The 18195-nt window shown below is 33.8% G+C and overlaps 1 protein-coding gene across 2 annotated transcripts in view; it reads right to left on the reverse strand.

Moving 5' to 3' along the window:
* Nucleotides 1-15063, reverse strand: part of LOC123315058 (RNA-binding protein Musashi homolog 2) — an 85865-nt gene extending 70802 nt beyond the window's left edge. For both annotated transcript variants that reach the window (XM_044900610.1, XM_044900609.1), the window contains exon 1: nt 14714-15063. The gene's annotated coding sequence lies outside the window, so the exon portion shown is untranslated. The remainder of the gene's footprint in view (nt 1-14713) is intronic.
* Between the last annotated feature and the right edge of the window lie 3132 nt (nt 15064-18195).

The following is an 18195-nucleotide window of genomic DNA, read 5'->3' on the forward strand; positions in this document are numbered from 1 at the left end:
TCGACTGAAGTAACAAAAATTATAGGTTGTAATTTGAAAATCTTGAATTCTCATCAATTCGATTAATCGAACTTTTCATGATGATATTTTCATAAACAACCTGTACATTTCCGGTGCAAACAGCAATTAGCAATAATACATAATTAAAAATGTTAAAGATCCTTTGGCAAAAAATAATTCAAGCTGATATATTCAAAAATGTGTAACCTTCCATTTTCACCATTTTTTTCATGAGAATACGATTAACTCATAAACCGTTGACTTCTTACCCAAGGAATGGCAAACTATTGAAAATTCTATTAAATCAGTTATTGAACTATCCAAAGAAGTAGGCTCTTTCCGGTATAAACGGAAGCTGAATAAGTCTGAAAATATTTTAGAGAAAAAGTTCATAATCGAAACATGAAAATTTTTTCGGTCCATCTTGGACACCCTGTGTGCATTGTAATATTGAGGCATTAAAATAATCCTTTGCGTTACGAGTGCTAAAAATAATTTTTATAAGGTTACGACTGAAAAACCTAATTTTCAATTAAAGAATAATCAATAGATAAGAATATTAGGTGTACTCAAAAATATTTAGCCAATCAAAATGAGACATCTTGGAAATCGAAGTGATTTCAGCTTCAATATGTCTGGGGTTTAAAGTGAAAAAGGACACGAAATATGGGGTAAAATTTACCTCGTTTCTAGAATTCACGTTTATGTCTTTAATTTTCAAGAATAATATTTATTATTCAATGGACAACCTATGCAGCAGAAATTTGAAAATTTTAAAGCTATATTATTGATAATTTACTCTAGGATATTTTTAAATGTTATCTTCTGAGACGACAAATATTCAAATTATGGTACATTGTAATATAAGAACTGAGTAAGTACAAATAATTTGGTTTTATAAGTTTTTCTTCTCTATTCTGGTTATCAGGATTAAATCTATAGCTTTAATTCTTGAGGATATTGGATATTTGAGTCAGAAATGCTGGATTTTCGAATGACTTATCTTTTAATATAACAACAAAATATGCAGGTCTATAAATACAAACTCCAGTCCACTGATAGCTACGAATATCTGCAATCTGCCTCTCATATAACAATTTTCGATTCTCCAATTTCACGAATCGTATACCAATGATACTCGATATTTACGCATCCACGATGATGGTTGACCTAGCGACGTGATGAACTAAAAGGAATTCAATCCCATTCAATTATCTCGGGAAAAAACCAGCAGTAAAAACATCGTTAATAGGAAGTACGCTTACAGCACAAAACTATGGATAAAACGGGTATATGTTTACAGTCATATAACGTTTATTCAATCTGCTTCCAACTTGTCTTTCATAAATTCGAGATAAAGCCTCCTAAATGGAGAATTTCATAAATGTAGGCTTCCATCACATCCTTTCCGACGAAATATGTAGCGAAAACCAACTATTTGATGAATAGAGTTGGGGGTGGTGTTTTGTTATTGTGGCTGATATTTCAGCACATAATTCAGACATGTTTCGCAACATTACACGTTTCTATACTGACGTTTTCAGGTTTTCGTGCTACTTGCATTGAAATTAATCCAAAAGAGCTTCTAGCTATAAATCTCCAAATTTCACAGAGCTTGGTGCAACCGTTTGGCCTTGACGATTATTTAATTGACCCCATCATTTTGGGAACTTTTAGGTCAACTGTCAATACGCGTATCTCCCGGAAAAATCATTATAGACCCAAATGTGATACATATTATAAAAGAGCAATCTCTTCTCAATTTAGTTTACGCATTATGCAACCCAGCTATCGGAAAATTGGCTGTATCTACAAAGCCATATAGCCTTTCGATATATCCCAAAAAAGCCTGGATTTTTCTAACAACTTTGATCTCTCATTTGAAAAATCCAGCTACTATGTTTTGATTCCTTCGTTTTCAACTCTTTTAGAATTAACCATGTCAACATTCATGACCAATAGACCAATCAACTTGTGCCAAAAGTGATGATACAAAATATGAGATACCTGTAGATTCGGGTGACTTCGGACAGTCCCGTAACTTAGGACAATTACCCCCTTGCAGATTTCTTTGTTTCTTACCATTTATGAGTGAAGGGACAAACTTATAAGATTGTGTAGCGTCATTTAGGTTAGTGTAAAAATTAATTCCTGTTGAGTTTGCCGTGACCAGAGTGTTGAATTGACAGGAAAAAGAAACGAATTCGGGAGAGTAAAAGCGCGTTTTGTATGGCCCTTATACTTTCTAGTGTCCTGTACCTACATGTAATGTAATTTTTTTTTCTGGATACGTGGGACATTTGGATATTACATATGTCATGAAACAAGGTTGTTTACAAATAAAACGGCAACACGGATCTTATTTATTTATTTTGTTGTTTCATAGGGTGACTTGGGACAATGCCGAATAGATACAAGCGGCGCATTGGAAGCAGGAAATATGCCGATTTTTCGCAGGATATTATTTTTTACGTTATTTCCACAAATAAATCACCAAAGGATGAAAGAAATCAAAGTTTCCTTGTTTTGTTTAGTTTTTCTACATTTGAGTTGCAATATATTTACTTTCGCTGTAATAGAGGTTTTTCATTAAATTTCCGTACCGAATTTCACTATATAATCACAAATTCTAATTTTTCAAAACTATAATGCCCGTTTGCACCGTTTCGCTGGTAACCATGGTTAAACTAATCGATGTTTAATATTTAAACGTTGCTTAGCGGTTGACGGTTTGCACCGTGGAATCATAATCGTTGTTTACTTTAATCATCGATAGGTTTGGCAACACCACTCACAGCATAAAAAATTCAAAATTTCTGCCAAGCACATCATAGAAGATAAATTAAAAAGAAAAAGAAGTCAAGGTTTTGTGACTAAACTTCTGTTGTCAAGGTGGGATATTTGAACATTTTTTTGGAGTTTCGGTGTTGTGTTTTGAATTTGAAGTGCGAACATGGATAGCATCAACACATCCTATTACTCTAGGAAAAGAAACCTTGTTGTGAAAGGACTGTTGAATTTGCACTATTTCCTCATCTTCGGGCATTTAAATGAATTCGGAATATAATTTACCGATTGCTTATGAAAATTAAGCAATAATTCTTAAATGCTTTCAATACATCTACATCTATGAAATTGGCAACAGAAGCCAAGTGACCAGCACTAACATAAAACCTCAATGTGGCTAACAATTGATTTATTGGTGCAACACTATTATTCCTGAAATATCTATATTTGAATAATATAATTAATTATTAAATTCCAAATCATTCTGCATATATGGCAACAAAAATAACACGGTTTCTTTCGGTAAACGAAATCTTCTGAAAAAAGTGAAGTTGTCCATTTCTTCGAAATAATTTCTTCTACAGAGAAAACGTCTGGGAAATCCAAATTCAATATTGCCAATTACATCGAGATCATCATCAAGTAATATCTTATTTTCCAAATCATCCATTATTAATTCGCATTTTATATCAACACAAATAGAAAACACAGTTGTCAATCGAATTTGAAGTTTTACTTCAATCAATGTCTTAATCGAGCTTTAAACGGGCAAATTTCAGCGTTTAGTTTAAACGATGTTTAAGGACCTTATAATCAACGTTTAGGTGCAACCCGGTTAAGGAATTAAACGTTGTTTAAGAATATAATCGTTGTTTAGACAAACGGTGCAAACGGCCATTAACCGTCCCAAGTCACCTATTTCATTTGAAAGTTGAGAAATCAATTGATTTTAACTTGTGTCCCAAGTCTTCCAAATCGGTGGGTGACTTGGTACAAGTATATTTTATTTTTTTCAAAATTTATATCCGAATTCTGAAGCATGGTATACATACTAATCAATAGTCTAAGTCATTAAGCATATCTGAACCTCTTTTTCAGATAAAAATAGACCACCGTTTTGAAAATATGACAAGTAGAATTCAACAATCGCCCCAAGTCATCCGAATCTACGGTATTTCATCTTTTTACGTCAGAGGCTAAAAATCTGTATCATCTCGTGCCGATTGAATTCCAACATCCGACATGATCAAACATTTTTCGATGTAACTGAAGACGCATAACAGTATCGCCTATCCACTTTGGAACATGACGCTGTTGCTACACAACTTTATCGTTTCCAGAAAGTATAACGTCAATTTTTGAGACCACTTGAAGTTAGAGGAGAACATTCGCCGATGGATGACTGGTGCCGCTGAAGTTTCAGGGGATATACGAACTTTCAAGTTGATAAGATAGTTTCACAACCATAATTTTCACTTAAATTCAGAAGCGCTGGAAGTTTTCATAGTCTCAGAAACGCTGCGCCGAACAATCGGAGCAGCGATATACCACATAGCAAATTCCAAATTACGATATTGCCACCAAGAGAAAACCAGGTCGTACTTTATTCATAATGAACAATAATTTGAAAACTCGAGATGTGAGATGCGGATTACATCTTAGCTTAGGAATCATTCCAACGGGATTTTGTTTACTTTAAATTATGTACCTTTTCCCTGAAGGGTTGAGATTTATTATGCTTTCGATGGAAGCTATACGTATAGTAGTTACATGTAGATTTTATTTCTTTTATGATTGATTTATGACGAATAATAAAGAGTACAGCATTTTTATTCAGATTGTATCTTTACGATAGAAATGACAAATGCAGTGGCAGAAAAAACTGCTTGAGTAGCAAAGTTATTCAGTAACTGACCAAAATCTTTATACAGGCTGTGGCGTAATGAATGGACAATATGGTACCTGCGGGTAGAGGATGTTGTGGCGGTTCAGAAAAATACGTTTTATGTTAAGTAAAAGTACCTCGATTTCCGAAATATTCGACATTTTCGAAAATTTAAGGGAATTTTACACTTTGCCACTATTTTTAGAGAGGGCGTTATAGTTGAATTTTTTATAAGGGGGCAAAATAATAGTATCTTCGAAGTTCGAAAGTCCTTCATTAAAAGAATTAGAAAAGGCATAGAAGTCGGAGGAGGCCACGTAGAACATTTAATTTAAGTTTATTCTATTTATGTTACATTGTTTTTAATTAAGCTATATCGTCGAAATAAATGAATAAAATGAATAAATCGTTACTTCAAATCCCCTTCCGATGCTCTGAACTGTTCAATTGTGTTTTTCTTGAAAACGGATGAAAAAATATACAGTGAAATTATTAGCAACGAACGAAAAAAAAATTCAACTTTAACGCCCTCTATCTTTTTCCACAGTATTATTTTATTGAGGTATATTTGGTCCTATCGCCATATTTTGGTCCAAACAATCTGCCCATAGCCTATGTCCCAATAGTTATGAATCACCCTGTACATGTAGAATGAAGCAATCGTTCGGTAGAAGGTGTAGAGCATGTATTAGAGCTTACACCTTTTGTAAAATTCAATTGAATAAAATGATAGGTACTTATTTTAAATTAGTTATTTACTCTCGTTTTCTCTCATTATTAATTCTCACAGTTTTGAATAAATCAATATTTATTAGTTAATTTCAAGTAAATTTAATTGAATCCTCTTTCGCACAAAACTAAGCTGATATCTTTAATATGTTGTAACAATGACGGGAGATGTAAAAAATTAGGCAAAATATATTTCTCACATTATGGCCCCAAGGTTGCATACACGGACAACATGAAAAGAGGTGTAGACGGTCAAAGTTCTCTATTTCTGAGTCGAAATAATGGACAATACTGCATGGAAGGAAAGAGAACGAAGTTTATTTGAACAAGTCATTGTTTGATTTTCTTGTCAACACCCTAATTGGTGTCAATAATTTAACCAGAATGTTGACTGTGATAGATAAATGCCTTCATTTGACTGTTCAAATAATGTATGTTTAATAATAGCCATTTCTTTGTCGAATTTTGAATTTCTCAAGTTCAAATAATCTTTTATATGTATGGGCGGTATCACTACTATAAGAGAATGACTTTCGAGGAAATTTAAACTTTGTACCTATTCGACAGCACGAAACCTTCTGTGAATCGTTCTAACGACCTAGTATTTTTGGTTTATCAATTTCGATAACAAAAGATACAAAAAATTTCACAATTTAATTTTGAGACATGAAGATTACGAAAAACGAATAATCAATGAAGTTGCATTGAAATCAACTGCAATTGATAGGGTTCCCGACCTTCCATCAATGTTTTTTCATTTCAGGTATATACTTACCCTTCAAGATGTATATTTTGATCAGACACCAGAGCATGTTCAGTTGATATTCTGTTTGTTTTTTAGAAAACGATAAAGGAAGAATGGTTTCATGGAAAATAATTTATAATTGAAACTTTGAGGAATTCTTGTTTGGAATAATAGAGAATAGGTTATTGAGAACTTGGTTAGTTCTCCACGAGGTGCTGGTCTAAAGCATTCTATTCTTTGAGACATAACTTCGATGGGACAATTTATGAAATTTTCGAGACAAATTCATCCAATAATCGGTGTCTTACTAATGCGTTCAAAAGAGAAAAAATAAGTTAGCAACAAATACTACCATCTGCACTATCTGGAGTCGACTACAACTGATCGAATTCAAGGGCAAGATGGCAAGACCTTGATGAAGTGAAAAAAAAATGATAAAAACAACTCAAAATATCCCTGAACGGTGACCCTCAAAGTGCATCCATAAGAAGATAATGCTTTAGCTGTTTCTTATGCAAAATACGACAAAAATGATTCGATTTTCTATAAATAATGATTCAGACGAAACGGCAGATTCAGTCGTAGCTGGCAGTAGGTATCTGTCGTGAATGAATTCATGCCAAAAACAACATTTGCCGGAATAAATAGCAGAACTTAACAACACCATGAATGAATGAAAGCAATGCATCCATTGAATAGTTCTTTAATGTGCGGGATCAAACAGTGATAATGAGATGAAATGTTGGTTTCCAGCACTTGTTAAATCACACTTGATAATATCACTGAGAGAATAATTTCTGCCATTTCCTTGAATTCAAAATAATAACATCTAATATTCGACCTGAAATAGTATATTATTTATCTCAATCAAATTCGACGAATGGATCCCAATGATAGCCTATGTAGCAGAACTGAAGCTAACATACCGGGTGATTTCAAGAGTGAGTTTTCTTTCGACAGAAGGTAGAGCTCATCAAAATGGCGGAGTTATCATTCAACTAAATTCAATGCGATTCCATGAAATTTCCGGTACGGTTCTGGGAGGCACCCGTATATAGGTGTACATTGTAAAAATATAGAGATGCGGTATTGAAAGTGTTTGTGAAATTGCCAAGGTATCTAAGTTTTTATTTCTCGATAATTTTTTCAACTTTTATATAAGGGATTAATTTTGTCGAGTTGTACCTACTGTATAAAGGGTGATTAGAGAAAGAACCCTCATAACATCCCGTAGGTATATACATTGAAAACTGATTTATAGTATGTGCATAATTGTACTCCCAAATCAATATTTTTGCATCTAATATGCTATTAATTCAAAAGAGAGGAAGGGTGAGATATTAAGGTAGTTATCATTGTAATTTGTTCCTATCGCTTCATGCTTATATGGATCGACATTTCTTATGTAATTCAATTTCAACTGTGTGCCGCATTTCAAGAACATTCTTTTCTTGGGGGAATGCTTGCTCAGCTCACATCTTCTTCGATCATTGTTCCATACAAATATTGCCTGCGTATTTTGCGTGTTTCCATTGAGGGCATTGCATGCAGAAATACCCTGCGGAAATCCGAAATAACTGCGGACAAAACCGTTTCTTTTTTTTATTGCAGAAGCAAAAGGTCCAGAGGGATAACGTCAGTAACCCTTCGCCTTTATCGCATGACGCTTCTTATCGTTTCCAAGAGCGAACTTGGAGAAATAATATTATTGAAGGCTTGTTGACAGGACATCAAATCAGTGGCTTGGTAAGGGTGGCGATGGAAGCGAGACTCCCGGGGTGAACTCCCTAAATGGGGCTGAAATCGACCGTAAAAATTTCCTCACGGAAAAGTACACAAATTTAATTTTTCATACAGGGTGTCCCAGACTGAATTGATGTACCTGAAAAACCTCATAAAAAAGCTATTGGTCGATAAGATACGAAAAACACTGAATATTCCCCTTTTGAATTAACAACAAGACATTATCAAAGCAAAAAACAGTAAAGCTGTTCGTTGTATTAATGGCTCAATAAATCGAATATCAGGCACTGATTTTTATGAAATTAATCTTGAGTTGGATTTTTCAGAATAATAAGGACAATTTTTCGCTTATTTTTCTGCCTCGACTCTGCTCTGGTGCTTATTGAACGTAGTGAAACATTTAACTGATAAACATCATTATATTATCATTGAGTATTTACTATACAGGTTGATTGAAAACTCGAGGCGAAAAATTAAGGGACATATAGAGACTGATATTCTTGAATAAACGTAAAAAAAATGTTTCGCCTAAGAGGCTTCGTTTCCGAGTTTTTGGACATTAGTGTCTCTGAATGCAACCAATTAAATGGTAGATGGACTGGTTGGCGTGGTCAGCCTGAACCAGGCTCAGTATATTTAACTGAAACCACAGTTTCAATTTGATGAAATCTTCTCTGACTTTATCTTTCAGTTGTTCTCAGGTTACATCCTCATAAATTACTAGAACATCATCGGGGAAACTTACGATTTGACCAAAGCCATTCAATTCAAATAAACTCTGTATTTATATAAATAATATGGGCCCAAGAACAGTGCCTTGTGGAATTCTAATTTTCCCGCTGTATTTTCCATTCATTGCACCTGACCAGCGAGATCACCTGATTTAAATACTTTGGATTATTTTGTATGGGCACATTTGAAACAACAAGTTTACGAGGTGAAAATTAATGGAACGAATTATTATTGCAGTCGAATCCCCTCAGAATAGGCAAAACATGCAATTAGTGTACAATTCCCTTATTCTGCGTTGCCAAGCATGTATCGATGCCAATGGTGACATTTTTTATTTAATTTTTTCTGTATATTTATCAGCTATTAAAGTTTAAAATTGATAACGTTCAGGAATTTTCAACACTCATATCTCGGAAACAAGGCAATATCCAAAAATTTTATTTTACTTTTTTTATCAAGAATAGCATCCTGTATACGTTCCTTAATTTTTCACCTCGAGTTCTAAATCACCCTGTATACCAATAATTTATACTTACTCAATGATAGTATCAACTTCCATGAGAGTGATTGTCATGAAAGGAAGATATAGCTTTTTCCTCCTGTTGATTTCTTTCGAAATTAGATACTGAGAAAAATATGTAAATTTTACCCACACTACATAACACCTTTTAGGCTTAGGTACCTACTATACAATTAGCACATTTAACTGTTAGATCTCGGATCTGTTGGGAAAAAGTTTTCATCACAATTATACCAATTCTTCCATAAAGAATGTGGAAAGTCATTAACAAGTTCAGCGCTGAATGATTGCGTTTAATAGTTTCATCAACATTGAAATCACCTGTTGTTCTATTTTGGCACTTTATATTCGTCTCAAATAGTAGATATACACGGTATTTGGAATGAATAATTATGATCGAACCAACTCAATGGCAAGATACTATCGATTGTAATCCGAAAAACCTTATTGCTACTCCAACTAATCTTGTCCTAAACTCATTGTTGGTGAAAAAGTGAGTAGGTACAAAAACAAAAATAAATTATAGTTTCATATTCGCAGTTTATTGTAGTAGGAGATTCCTTTATTTTGAACCATTTTTGGTAGAACTAACAACTTCAGCATTCAAAAAATAAATTAAGCTGCAAATCCGATGTCATTCATTTAATTGGACAAGTTGAAGATGAAGAATTGATCGGAATTAAAAACGGCTGGAAAACATGTAGTGGTCTGGGTCTTATGCTCGGTCTTATGTCTTATGTCAATCTGAACAGAAAAGAGCTTTAGAAATCATTGATTATAGTTCAGAGACCTCCATACATGTCAGAGAGTCTTTTAAAGAAAATCGTTGAAGTACGCGTTCCGCTTTAGTTCCAATATAATGAGCATTGGAAAAATAATCAGTCGTCAAGTAGGCTATGAAATTTTGACGGTTATATTTAAGGCTTGAACGTAGTCCTAAGATCTAACGGTTAAACCTTCTAGATACGATGCATAATTCGAGTTAGCGTTTTTCCCTTCAAAAGTTCATTCGTGTTGAAAATTACACTAAAGTTAATCGTCATTGACATGTCAATTATTTTAAGCGACGGATATGTAACGCTTAGAGGCTTAGAATGTTCTAACCACTAGAATATCAACCTTAGAAATTCCATAGTTTATTCGAATACGAGTTTCCTTAAATGCTCTTTAGTTCCTCTAGATAACGATGCAACTGTTATTATAAGACTGACCGAACCATATCGAACATTATTCGAGCATCTCTTCGAATGTTAAACTGGTTCTCGACTCAAAAATGAGCCTCGTCGCCACAATTAGCATCGAAACTTGCCTTTTCTACGGCCAAAACAGTATAAATCTTCACCGAACCTTGGTCAGAAGAATTGAAGTCTGGACTCAATGAACGGATATAGAGAGAAATGCAGATTTGACCAGAAAAAACGCCACACGAAACCTTGAAATGAAATCGAATACTTACGATTTATGCATAATCGAGCATGAAAATGAATAATTCGAATCATGGATAACGATAAGAATTTTGTTTGGAGAATTTCATCAATCGGTGGAAAATTCATTGCTTGTGAAATATTTCCAATGAGAAGTTATTAATTACCTATACAGGGTGTACCAAGTTCGAGAGCCCATTAGACGTTTCTAGAGAACTGGGCCTATTTGAAATCTGAAAATTGTTCGACATTATCTACTGAGCTAAAATATTCTTGAAGCGTGAGCACTTTCAGTTATACAGGGAATGGAAATAAATTTTTCAAAATTTTTTTTTCAATTTTTTCGTTTCTGATATGATAGAGTATTCAATTTTGAATATATTCGTGTTCAAATCATATCAGAAAAGAAAAAGTAAAAAAAATTTTTTGGAAAAATTTACTTTCATTCCCTGTATAACTGAAAGTGCTTAGGCTTCAAGAATATTTCAGCCTCGATTTCAGCTCAGTAGATAAAGTAGAACAACATCATAATCCAAATTTTCAATTTCAAATAGGTCCAGTTTTCCAAAAACGTCTAATAGGCCCTCGAACTTGGTACACCTTGTATAAGGTATTCCTCTATATAGAAATGCGCACTTTTAATTCCATTTTCAATTCTCAAAAGGTCCCGATAGGTGCCTAAAGCTCAATTTTTTCACCAAATTTCATCGATCCAATGGTTTCAAAGGACAAGGCCTGGTAGAGCTTATCGAAATTGAAATCTACATTTTTACGAATGCTAACCAAGATAAATTGATGATGGTTTACAATTATCTTTATCGTCATCTATTCCAGAGGAACATCCACATGATTTTCACATCTTTGTATTATTTCATAAGTATTCAAACGAGTGAATCCAAGTTTTATAGCAGAACGCTATATTTCCTTTCAGAACTGGATGATTTTTTTTATTCATTCAAGTTTTCATTCTTGCATTTTCACTCTATTTGATGCCGAGCTTGATGCAAAAGTTGTAGAACAATAGTCCAAATTGGACCAATTTTCATTATGTATCCCGTAAATTGTTAGTTTCAAGGTCAGCCTATGATGACAAACCCATATTTTATTATGAAAATTGATCTCTCATGAAATTCTGCGTTGTTTGAATGTCAAATATTAGGCCTGCCGCAGACATGCAACTTTTCAGTTGCGCAACAGTTTGATTGCAAGCGGTTCGAGGGCGCACACAAAGGCAATCGCTGCAACTTTTCAGTTGCATGTCTGCGGCAGGCCTTAGTCAAGAAATTGTTATTTAAAGTGAAATTACGGACACAAATCTGAAAATGAAGCTCCGCTGAAACATGAATAACTTCGAGGTTTTTCATTCTATACAAAAATCTCGATAAAAATGTCATTTTTGGTCTTTCGTAAGGATAATGTTCTTGTCGTAATAGTCAAATGTTCAAATCATGATACAGAAGGTTCCAAAATTATTGTCGAAGTTGGCGATCTAGAACACATGAAAACTAAATTTCGGAAGTTAGAACCCCATTTTTTTATAGTCTAAATGGAAAAATAATAAATAAAACCACTGCCCAAAAAAACATATTTTCTGAGATATTTAGAAGAAACAATTTTCTCAATCGTGTTTCGAAATTCAAATATACATTTATCGAGTGTGTAAATTAATTAATTGAGCTGATTGAATTCAATCAATGATATTTATCAATCATTTCAATTCGACAAATGTTCTGCACACAAATGGAAAGTTATTCATATTTTAGAAGAGCTTTATTTTCAGATGACTTTTATTTTCAGATGAGCTTTATTTTCAGATTTGTTTTGGTAACAATTTTCTGGTGATAATTTCGAAAATTTTATTTTCTAACAACGCAGAATTTTATGGGGAATCAATTTTCATTAAAAAATATAGGGCTTCTTATTCGGTGTCAAAGCTTAACTCCGAAATCACAAACGTGAATTTTGATTCCTCACCAAAAATATTTTAACGAACGGAATTCGTGTGATATCCTGTATATGATGAAATCGAGGATGAAACTGACTAATATAAGAGTTGAAGAGGGCTAAATTTTACGTCGAATGAGTTGAGCTGGGTATTTTTTGGTCAGAACTAGAGAACCTCAAATTTGGGACAGTTTTGAGTTCGGTTTTGGGACATATATGTCCAGTTGCAGGGAAGTCCATTGAGATTGGATGTCCTATCAAAATTTAAAACTGTCATTTTTGAAGGGGAAAATGGAGGATTAAGATTTTAATGAAGTATTAAATTTTAATGGACTTTCCTGCAACTGGACGATATGTAGTTAAATTAAAAATTAAATTATTGAAAAGTACCTAACGTATATCAGAGGAAACCTAAGTAAACGTCTATAATATGTATTGACAGTGACCAAAAAAGATGTCACAGTGAGTGAGAGATTCATCTGAAGCAGTGTGGAAGGTGCAAAATGGCGTATGCTATACCAACAAGTTTATATTGTCGATAAGATTTTTTTAACTAGGTATCCATTAGAAACAAAGATTTTCATCTCGTTTTTCTCTATTATTGTATCTATTTATTCCTCATTTCAGCGCCGAAAGATTGCTATCTATGATTTCATCACCAGTTCAACATCAGAATTAATTTTTTATTTTTTGTGTTTCTTCGCCAGTGATACAAATGATTTGAATTAATAAATGTTAATGAATAATCTTGCGTAATAAATGGTGAGTGATGACCTATGAAATTGAAAAAGAACTAGATGTCAGTACCACAAAAGTTTTTATTGTCAAGATTTCAGTTATTCAGGGTAAGTTGTACAAATACTTCAACAGTAGATTCTTGAGATCAATAAAACTCTTTTTCCTTAACCATTTTTCCGCTTCCGCCTAAATAAAAAGATAAACCCATTTTAAGTTTTCATTATGAGTTATGCCCCTTCTGAAAAAACAAGATTCCTTTCAGAATAATCAGCTAAATCTTGTGGATCTTTCAAACGAAGTTGCATGTAGTCAAAGTACCCAATTTTTCGAATTTCATAGATATCTTTTTTTAATATCGCATTACTCGAAAACAGTGCATTAGACGAGAAAATAAGAAGAAAGAAAACTCATTTTTCCAAAATGGTCAAATACTCATTAGTGATAAGTTGAACTTAGATACTTTGAAGATTTGGGTTCTTTGAATTTCTGGGCATTTTATGGTATGTAATGGTCACAATGAAGAATCTTCAAGATGTGGGTGGAATTTGTGTTTAAAGAATATTCATCATATCCGAGATGAAAAACTACATTTCATTTCATAAAATCATTTATAATCAACGCAAAATTGAATTTTTCATGGATATTCAATAGCCTGATCTTTTCAACCGAGCCTCAGGTATCCTCTGTTCAAATATATGTACAAGTCAAAGAGTCACCCTGTACATGGCATAAAAAACGATTTCAATCCTTCATTCGGAAATGAAATATCGAAGCTTCAGGTTTTATCTCGGATAGAATCGGAAAAATCCAGAGGAATACTCTAGCGTTTCCCGCATTATGCAGCTTTTACGACACGAGATGAATGGGCAGAAAAACACCGGTGGATGTTGGCGATAACACCAGCCCGGGATCGATCAAATATTACCCTTCGCAAGAGCAAAGCTCCGGAGTCCCGATACTAGGGAAACATTTATATCGACTTCAGCTAGTTGCCCGCGCGCCTCACTGATATTTCCCATAGGATATTTCCCGACCACGATTCATGGAAGGACCAGTCAGCTGACAGTCGACTTCCATCGCTTCCTGCTGGAAAGAACGACTGATGCATCGAAATTCTAGCTAACCTAACGTGAAACCGGTCAGAATTGTCTCCTGGTTTTTTCGCACAAAATCTATGAATGAAATTCGGAAGGAATCGATTGCATACTGAAGCAGATTCATCTTGTGGGACGACCTTATTCGAGTTTAGCAAAATGGTCAATAAAAATTTATTGCTATCGTTGTTGAATGACAGGAGAAGAAGTCGGTTCTGTGTTGATTATATTTTGTTAACCTTATCATCGATCAAACAGTCCTCTGTTCGGCATTCTGAATAGATCCATTCATTCTTCATTCCCAGGCATATCGGAGACGATCAAGTTGCACGGGTACAGAAATGTGTATGCAGGAATTTGAACAGCACTTACCGGTCAAAATTGTGCGACAATGGAACTTATCGATAGATTAACGCAGAGCTTCAGCATCGAACCAGTCACTAAATTCCTGATATGGAAGATCACAAGTGATTAATTTTCGTACTAACACTAATTTTCAGTCGGATAACACTATTTTATTGAAAGAACTATGTAAAACATATTGTCGCAAGTATTCGTTTCAACTAGTATTTACAAAGGCATGTAAGGCTGCGTTGCCACGTGAGGAATGGTATTATATTTGATGCAGTCGTAAAGGTCCGATAAAAGACATCGATGAAATAATATACATATACCTCCCGCAGTGATTCGAGCACACTTTCCTGCGATCACAGCGAATCTGATGATCTGGTTCTGCTCGTGCTGCAGGTTTCCTTCGGTTGGTCGGTCTTCGGTCGACGGTCTTGCGTTGCGAGCTATTGTGCCGGCTGACGCGCGCGCAGACGCTTCGCAGGACTGTAACTGGCGATCTGCTGAATAAAACCTATTCCTGCTGATATCGATAAAAAGGTTATTCTAACTTGAATTGTAGGTAAGAAAAGAACTATGAGCATTGTCGGGCATTACTGTTCGACACTCAATCATAGTTTTATGAGTACTGGATAATTTGTTTCGCCATAAAACAGCATCTTCAGGTGTGGTGGTGGGTAAAGTTACCCAGGAGATTGATACCAAGCTCACTCGAGCTTTTTAACCGTACAAACTATGAAGAAATGCAATTTTTGCTGGCAGTTATCTCCTGGAGAATGCAAAAAACATTTTAATTTCATATAGCGAATTAGGAGGTCCAGCAGGACTAGCGATGTGCCTGACTTCAAAAAATAAAATGTAGCAATTTTCACTAATTACCTTACTATACACAGTAGAAACAAAATATAGCAATTTCACTAATAAATTTACAAAATTCAGTTCTAGGAAGAAAACATAGCAAATTTCATCAGTTACTTTGCAAAACCATGTTCTTGGAAGAACATGAAGCAATTTTCGTTAAGTCGCTTTGCAAAACAGCATAACAGGAACATAATATAGCAATTTTCATAGCATATTCTGGAAAGAAAATATGTATAGCAATTTCCACTAGTAACTTCACGAAACCATATTCAGCAAAAAAAATTTATATTAATTCTTAGCTGTTATACTTTGCAAAATCAATTTCCACGGATTAAATTCAGCAATTTTTTATCACTTACCTTGCGAAACTATATATAAGGAATAATATAGCAAATTTCACTAGAAGAAATTTTACAGATTTCACTCACTCACCTTGCAAAACCTTAAAATAGGAACAAAATATGCCAAATTACATCCAGTATTTTGCAAAATCATGCTCTTGGAAGAATATTAAGAATTTTTCCGTTTATTCACATTGCGAAAAGTGTTCCAAGAACAAAATATAGCAATATACTCAGTCATACCGCTGAACGATATATTAGAAAAAAATATAGCAATTTTCACCAGTTACTTCACGAAACCAAAATCTGCAAAAAAAATTAATAGCAATTCTTATGAGTTATATTTTGCAAAACCAATCTCTGTGGATATATTATTGTAGCAATTTTTGAACTGTTATCTTGCGAAACCATATATTAGGAATGATATAGCAATTTTCACTAATATACCTACTCTGCAAAACTATATTTTACAAGGGAAATGTAGCAGTTTTTTCACTCAGTCACATTTCAAAACAGTGAGGTAGAAGGAAAATAGAGCAATTGTCACTAGTAATTTCACGAAATCATATTCAGCAAGAAAATTAATAACAATTCTTAGCAGTTTTTTTTGAAAAGATATACGTCATCTTGCGAAACCATATTTAAGGAATAATTGAACAAATTCCACTAGGAAATCTTACAGTTTTCACTCCCTCACCTTGGAAATCGTAAGCTAGCAAGAAAATATAACAAATTCAAACAGTTATTTTATTAAAAACGTGCTTTTGGAAAAACATGAAGCAATTTTTGGTTTGATCGCATTGCAAAATAATTTTTCAGGCACAAAATAAAGCAATTTTTACTCAGTATTTCCGCGAAACCATGTATTAGAAAGAAAATATAGCAATTTGCACCAGTTTCTTTACGAAACCATATTCTGCAAAGAAATTAATAGCAATTCTTAGTACTTATACTTTGCAAAATCAATCTCTGCTGACATACTGTAGCAATTTTGGCATTTTGCGAAACCATATAGCAGGAATGATCTAGCAAATTTCACTAGTTACTCTGCAAAATCATATTTTACAAAGGAAAAGTATCACTTTTCACTCTGTCACCTTTCAAAACTGTGAGGTAAAAAAAAAATGCCATTTTCACTAGTTTCTTCGCAAAACCGTATTCTGAAAAAAATTTGCCATTTTTTTCTAGTACCTTAGCGGAATCATGCTCATTTGCATCGTGCATCGTGCAAGACCTCATGTCATGAGGACAATTGAGCAAATTCAACTAGTTACTTGGCAGAACCATATTCTAGGAAGAAAATTTAGCATAGCAATTCTAACTTACTCTTATTGCAAAACCTTAGCTACCAATAAAATACGACAATTTTCGATAGGTACATCGCAAAATAGTATCCTACAAAAATTAACGATTTTTTCTAGCAACCAGACAAAATCATGATATTTTTATGGAATCATCTTGCAAGACCATATACCATTAAAAAGTATAAAGCAATTTCCACTAGTTACTTTGCGAAACCATATTCTAGGAGAAAAAGATTTTAATATAGCAAATTTCATTTTTCAAAACCGACAAAACCGTCTTCTATGACATATTAATCCTACAGAAAAAATGGAACAATTTTTACTTAGTCATAATGAAAAATATTATTCTACAAAGAAAATATGGCAACTTTTTCTCAATCACCTATACCAATTTCTGCAAGCTACTTCGCATAATCATACTCTAAAAAAAATATAACAATTTGCACTGAGTTATATCCTATCCTATCCTATCCTATCCTATCCTATCCTATCCTATCCTATCCTATCCTATCCTATCCTATCCTATCCTATCCTATCCTATCCTATCCTATCCGATCCTATGCTATCCTATCCTTTTCTATTCTACTCGTATTCTATTTTATTCTGTTGTATTTTATCCTAATCTATTCTATTTTGAGTAGCATCGAAATATCTTTGGCCATTTTGGTATTATTGCATATTTTTCTTCGAAATTTAACACACTGTTTCGGGTGCGAAAAAAGTAAGGATCCATGTTTGCAGGTAATTTTTTTCTTTTTTTGATTAGTGTGATAACCCTATTTGTTACACCTACTCTTTGTCACACTGTATATTTGCTATGTGAATTCATACTTATTCTTAACAGATTTTCAAATTCAAACGTTCTCGTCAGTTCTAGTTGAATTATAAAGGAATCACGAAAGCTGGAAGGTTGAATACAAAGTCTTCTCAATCTGATAATAAAAAAACTGGGCCACGCATTTGCATTCCCAACGGGAAGGTATGTGTTCCGAGTTTTCCA

This window comes from Coccinella septempunctata, chromosome 6 (assembly GCF_907165205.1).
Source record: "Coccinella septempunctata chromosome 6, icCocSept1.1, whole genome shotgun sequence".
Lineage (NCBI taxonomy): Eukaryota > Metazoa > Arthropoda > Insecta > Coleoptera > Coccinellidae > Coccinella > Coccinella septempunctata.